This window comes from Salmo salar, chromosome 10, assembly GCF_965601325.2.
Source record: "Salmo salar chromosome 10, fSalSal1, whole genome shotgun sequence".
Taxonomy (NCBI): Eukaryota; Metazoa; Chordata; class Actinopteri; order Salmoniformes; family Salmonidae; genus Salmo; species Salmo salar.
Genome location: NC_138300.1, coordinates 32,727,811 through 32,733,810, shown reverse-complemented (window position 1 = coordinate 32,733,810; position 6,000 = coordinate 32,727,811).

Here is a 6,000-nt window from a genome sequence, read left to right as displayed (position 1 = left end):
TGTGTGCCATTCAGAGGGTGAATTGGCAAAACAAAAGATTTAAGTCCCTTAGAATGGGGATTGGTAGTAGGTGTCAGGGCCACCGGTTTATGTTAAGAACTGCAACACTGCTGGATTTTTCACGCTCAACAGTTTCCCTTGTGTATCAAGAATGGTCCACCACCCAAAGGACATCCAGCCAACTCGACACAACTATGGTAAACATTGGAGTCAACATGCTTCCGACACCTTGTAGAGTCCATGTCCCGACAAATTGAAGCTGTTCTGAGGGCGGAATACAAATTGAAACCCAAACGAGAAAAAATACAAATTGAAACCCAAAGGTGCAAAGACTTGATAGGCATTGCTGTTATGATTTCAGTTGTCCTTGATGTCCTTTGTTTTAAATGTATTATTTTTTAATATTTTTTTTTTGCATTGTTGTTTTCTGTTTTCTTCTGTCTTTTCCTTTTACTCTTTAGTTCATTCTCTTGGTTGTTGATGCATTGGGGGGGTTCTTGGGGTTGGGGAATGGAATGAATTGTATTTTTTTTTTTTTTTATCTTCCGGGGGGGGACTGTGGGAGGGGTCTTGAATGGTTGAGGGGCAGCTATTGGGGAACTTTGGAGGGATCGGGTTTCACAAGATTGTGATCATGAAAAAGGAAACTATGACATATATTTTATATCACTATCATGCACACGCACCCTCACACATGAGGATGGCTCTGTTGCGGAAAGACTGATACATGTTTGATAGTGTCTTGATGCTGTATTGATTGTCCTTCATGTTCTAATACTTTATTGTTACCCCTTCCTTGTGTTTTTTGTAATAAATAATTATACAAAAATATTTTAAAAAGACTTGAGAGAGCAACTTGAGAAATTGGGAGCGAAAACTTGACACAGATATGTGACTATTGTTGGCAGACAATTGAATGCTTTCAAATAAAAAATGTACAAATTTGAATCACGTTTCCTTGCTTACAGTTCTTCATTTTTTCTGTTTAAGACATTTTTCTTTTTGATCTGCAGCAATGATCTTCTGCTCGCTCAAAGTCAAGTTTTATATGCGTGCCACCCGCTGGCCTGTGCACTCGTGGGACTCCTCTCCTTTGCTTGCTCTAGCAAATTCTGTGCTTTCGACTCGAGTGTTTACTTGCAATGGTTAATCTTGCTCGACAGCGCCATCTCGCGCACGCTTGACTTTAGAGTCTGATTTGACTCCATATGCGTGTGTGTGTGAGAAAGTTATAATGCTGTTCTCAATATCTAGTGCATTATGATATTCCATAGTAACTGACCTCAGTGTCTCCAGTTTAAAGTGTATTCTCCAATCCAGCAGAGACCAGCTTCACTCCTGAATCCTGCAGGTCATTATTACTCAGGTCCAGCTCTCAGGTGGGAGGGGTTTGAGCTGAGTCCAACACTTCACAGCATCTCTCTGTGAGTGCGACGGTTTTCGTAAGGAGGAGACCAAGGTGCAGCGTGGTAAGTGCTCATGATTCAATTTTATTTATACTCAGAACACCAAACAAAATAACAAACAAAGGAAAACGAACGGCACGTTCTGCAGGCTTTCACTGAGCTGTACAAAAACAAGATCCCACAACTGAAGGTGGGAAAAAGGGCTGCCTAAGTATGATTCCCAATCAGAGACAACGATAGACAGCTGCCTCTGATTAGGAACCATACTCGGCTAAACACAAAGAAATAGAAAACATAGAATACCCACCCCATGTCACACCCTGACCTAACCAAACAGAGAAAAACGGCTCTCTCAGGTCAGGGCGTGACAGTGAGGTTACACTGATTCAGCCTAAATAAGAGTAAATACATTCTAGAGGTCCTGACTCGAGTCAATGAAACCAACCATGGAAGAATATTGTAGTGAATTCAGGGGGTAGCCCCGATCGGGACTCAAACCCAGGTCCAACGACTGTCAAGTTGGCATTTTATTCTTGTTACTAAGTATTGTTTGTATTGTTTGTACTGTTTGTTTGTTTGTTTTTTCATTTGGATCCTTGAAAACAAGATAGTGTATCTCAAGATATTTCCTCCTGCAAAATGTCTAATAAATAAATACTCACAGAGCTGTTCTGGAGGCTAAGACCACTGGCAGCAGTCTCAGAAGCTCCTCCTCTGATCTGGAGTATTTCTTCACATCTAGCTCCTCTTCCGATGTCAGCAACACAAAAACCAGAGCTGACCACTATGTAGGTGAGAGTTTGTCTTTTGAAAGACTTCCTGAGCTCAGGTAGCTTTGGAACTCCTCCACTAGAGAACGGTCATTCAGCTCATTCAGACAGTGGAACAGATTGATGATTCTCCCTAATTGTCTTCTTGATGTATTTTACTGTTTTCTCATTGGTCTGTGAGCTGCTTCCTGTCTGTGTCAGTAGGCCGTGTAGGGCAGTCTGATTGGACTCGAGTGAGAGGCCCAGAAGGAACAGGTCCAGGTGTCCATTGTTACTCTGTAAGGCCTTGTCCTAATCATAGGTTGGTGTTTCACACATTTCAAAAGTTTGACAAGGGAGTTTTGGTTTGACTGGGTTCTCATTGCTGTTTATGAATGTGAGAAACACATACACAGCAGTAAGACACTCCTGGATGTTCAGATGATCAAAGCTGAACATTGTCTTCTGACTCATCTTCCCTTCCACCTCAAACAGCTCGGTGCACAAAACTGAGTACACTGATGTCTCTCTGACATCAATGGCACACTCTCTCAGGTCATCCTTGTAGAAGATCAGATGTCCCTTCAGCAGCAGGCAGAATGCCAGCACTCAACGTTTAAGGACTTCCTAAGGAACAAATATCTGTTCTCATCCTGTCTATCTGAAAGATCAGGATGTGTAAGAACGCCTCAATCAGTCTTGGGGAAACTTGGGGAAACTCTCCACTCTCTGCTTCAACATGGCTTCTCTAGAACAGTGGCTAAAATCCAACAGAAGACTGTGACATGATGTAGAGGCTCCTTGAGGACTTGAAATGGTTGAAGATGCTGCTGGCCACATCACTGATTTTTTTCCTGAAGTAACCCCTCCTTCTGTGGGTCATTGAACCCTCGTACCTCTGTCCATTGGTGAATGTGCTCACGAGGGATATGATTGGCTGCTGCAGGTCGTGAGGTTATCCAGATGAGAGCAGAGGAGAGGAGCTCTCCTGTGATGAAGTTCGCAATCAGTTTGTCCAGCCAGGCTGGCTTTTTGTTGTCTTTCAGAGCTTTCTTTTTTTATTTAAAGTTTAACGTTTTTCAAACAAACAAAACACATTCACAGATGTGGAAGACATATATAATATAATAAAATATAAAAAACAAAACAAAAAACAAATTTGCAGCAGCACTATCTGTGATCATGTTAGCTATTTTCAGCTTTAACCGAGACAGGTAAATAATGAGTTTTTACAGCACTTTACACAACATGTACAGTTGAAGTTGGAAGTTTAGATACACCTTAGCCAAATACATTTAAACTCAGTATTTCACAATTCCTGACTTTTAATCCTCTGAAAAATTCCCTGTTTTAGGTCAGTTAGGATCACCACTTTATTTTAAGAATGTGAAATGTCAGAATAATAGTAGAGAGAATGATTTATTTCAGCTTTTATCTCTTTCATCACATTCCCAGTGGGTCAGAAGTTTACATACACTCAGTTAGTATTTGGTAGCATTGCCTTTATGTTGTTTAACTTGGGTCAAACGTTTCGGGTAGCCTTCCACAAGCTTCCCACAATAAGTTGGGTGAATTTTGGCCCATTCCTCCTGACAGAGCTGGTGTAACTGAGTCAGGTTTGTAGGCCTCTTTGCTCGCACACGCTTTTTCAGTTCTGCCCACAAATTTTCTATGGGATTGAGGTCAGGGCTTTGTGATGGCCACTCCAATACCTTGACTTTGTTGTCCTTAAGCCATTTTGCCACAACTTTGGAAGTATGCTTGGGGTCATTGTCCATTTGGAAGACCCATTTGCGACCAAGCTTTAACTTCCTGACTGATGTTTCGAGATGTTGCTTCAATATATCCACATAATTTTCCTCCCTCATGATGCTATCTATTTTGTGACATGCACCAGTCCCTCCTGCAGCAATGCACCCCCACAACATGATGCTGCCACCCCCGTGCTTCACGGTTGGGATGGTGTTCTTCGGCTTGCAAGCCTCCCCCTTTTTCCTCCAAACATAAGGATGGTCATTATGGCCAAACAGTTCTATTTTTGTTTCATCAGACCAGAGGACATTTCTCCAAAAAAGTACGATCTTTGTCCCCATGTGCAGTTGCAAACCTTAATCTGAGCGACCTTTCAGGTTATGTCAATATAGGACTTGTTTTACTGTGGATATAGATACTTTTGTACCTGTTTCCTCCAGCATCTTCACAAGGTCCTTTGCTGTTGTTCTGGGATTGATTTGCACTTTTGCACACCAAAGTATGTTCATCTCTAGGAGACAGAACGCGTCTCCTTCCTGAGCGGTATGACGGCTGCGTGGTCCCATGGTGTTTATACTTGCGTACTATTGTTTGTACAGATGAACGTGGTACCTTCAGGCATTTGGAAATTGCTCCCAAGGATGAACCAGACTTATGGAGGTCTACAATTTTTTTTCTGAGGTCTTGGCTGATTTCTTTTGATTTTCCCATGATGTCAAGCAAAGAGGCACTGAGTTTGAAGGTAGGAAATACATCCACAGGTACACCTCCAATTGACTCAAATGATGTCAATTAGCAGAAGCTTCTAAAGCCATGACATAATTTTCTGGAATTTTCCAAGCTGTTTAAAGGCACAGTCAACTTAGTGTATGTAAACTTCTGACCCATTGGAATTGTGATACAGTGAATTATAAGTGAACTAATCAGTCTGTAAACAATTGTTGGAAAAATGACTTGTGTCATGTACAAAGTAGATGTCCTAACCGACTTGCCAAATCTATATTTTGTTAACAAGAAATTTGTGGAGTGGTTGAAAAACGAGTTTTAATGACTCCAACCTAAGTGTATGTAAACTTCCGACTTCAACTGTATATACACTCATTTCCCAAATCTCCCCATTCACTCAATTTGAAATATAGTTGAGTAGTGGAGACCAGAGTCTATCAAACCTGGGCTGTCTCTTGCGGAGGTCATAAGTGAGCTTTTCAAGAGGAAGAAAGTCAACAATCTGGTCAATCCATATTTTAAATGTAGGAGAAGAATTAGAAGCCCACAGTAGGAGAATACATTTCTTAGCAAAGTATGTGATAGTCATAAACACATTTTCTCTGTCTGGATCAAGAACAAAGTCCTGCTGGGCATTAAGAAGATAGAGACAGAGGTCATACCAAACTGTACATCTAGAATTTTGTATGCAGCAGTACGTATAGATTACCAAAATCTGATAATCTCTCTACAACTCCAACATACATGCATACAGGTTCCACTTTCAAAAGGTACATCTTTTACAATCAGGACAAATGTCTGTATTGATTCTGTGGAGTCTCACTGGTGTGTAATAACATTTGTACAAAGAAATTGTAATTAGATTCTTTCATTTTTACATTAGTAAAGGAGCAGTATACCCTGTCGCAAACATCCGCCCATAACTCATCACTGATAGTCAGACCAAGATCCTTTTCCCAGATTATTTTCAAAGGAGTAAAGGAGGAGTCCACATTCTCAGAAAGGAGTCTATAGATATAGGAGATTTTGCCTTTGCTGGGTTGTGCTGTAACAAGAAGGGTCTTAACTTCGTTCAGCTGAGCTCTAAACCTCCCCTTGGAAGTGAATGAGGAATTTACGTGTCTAATTTGAAGATATTACATTGTTTTGGATCTTGGCACATTGAATTCACTGCAGAGCTCTTGAAAGGATTTCAGTGTAGTTGTGTTCTGATGAAACGGGTCTGAAAAGGTCCTGATCCCTAAAGTATGCCAAAGATGAAAGTTGGCATCACTCAGGGATTTTGGCAAGTCTGGGTTGCATACTATAGGTGAGTGAGAGCATATCTGGGAGGAAATGCCACAATATTTCCTAGTCCTTCCATGCTA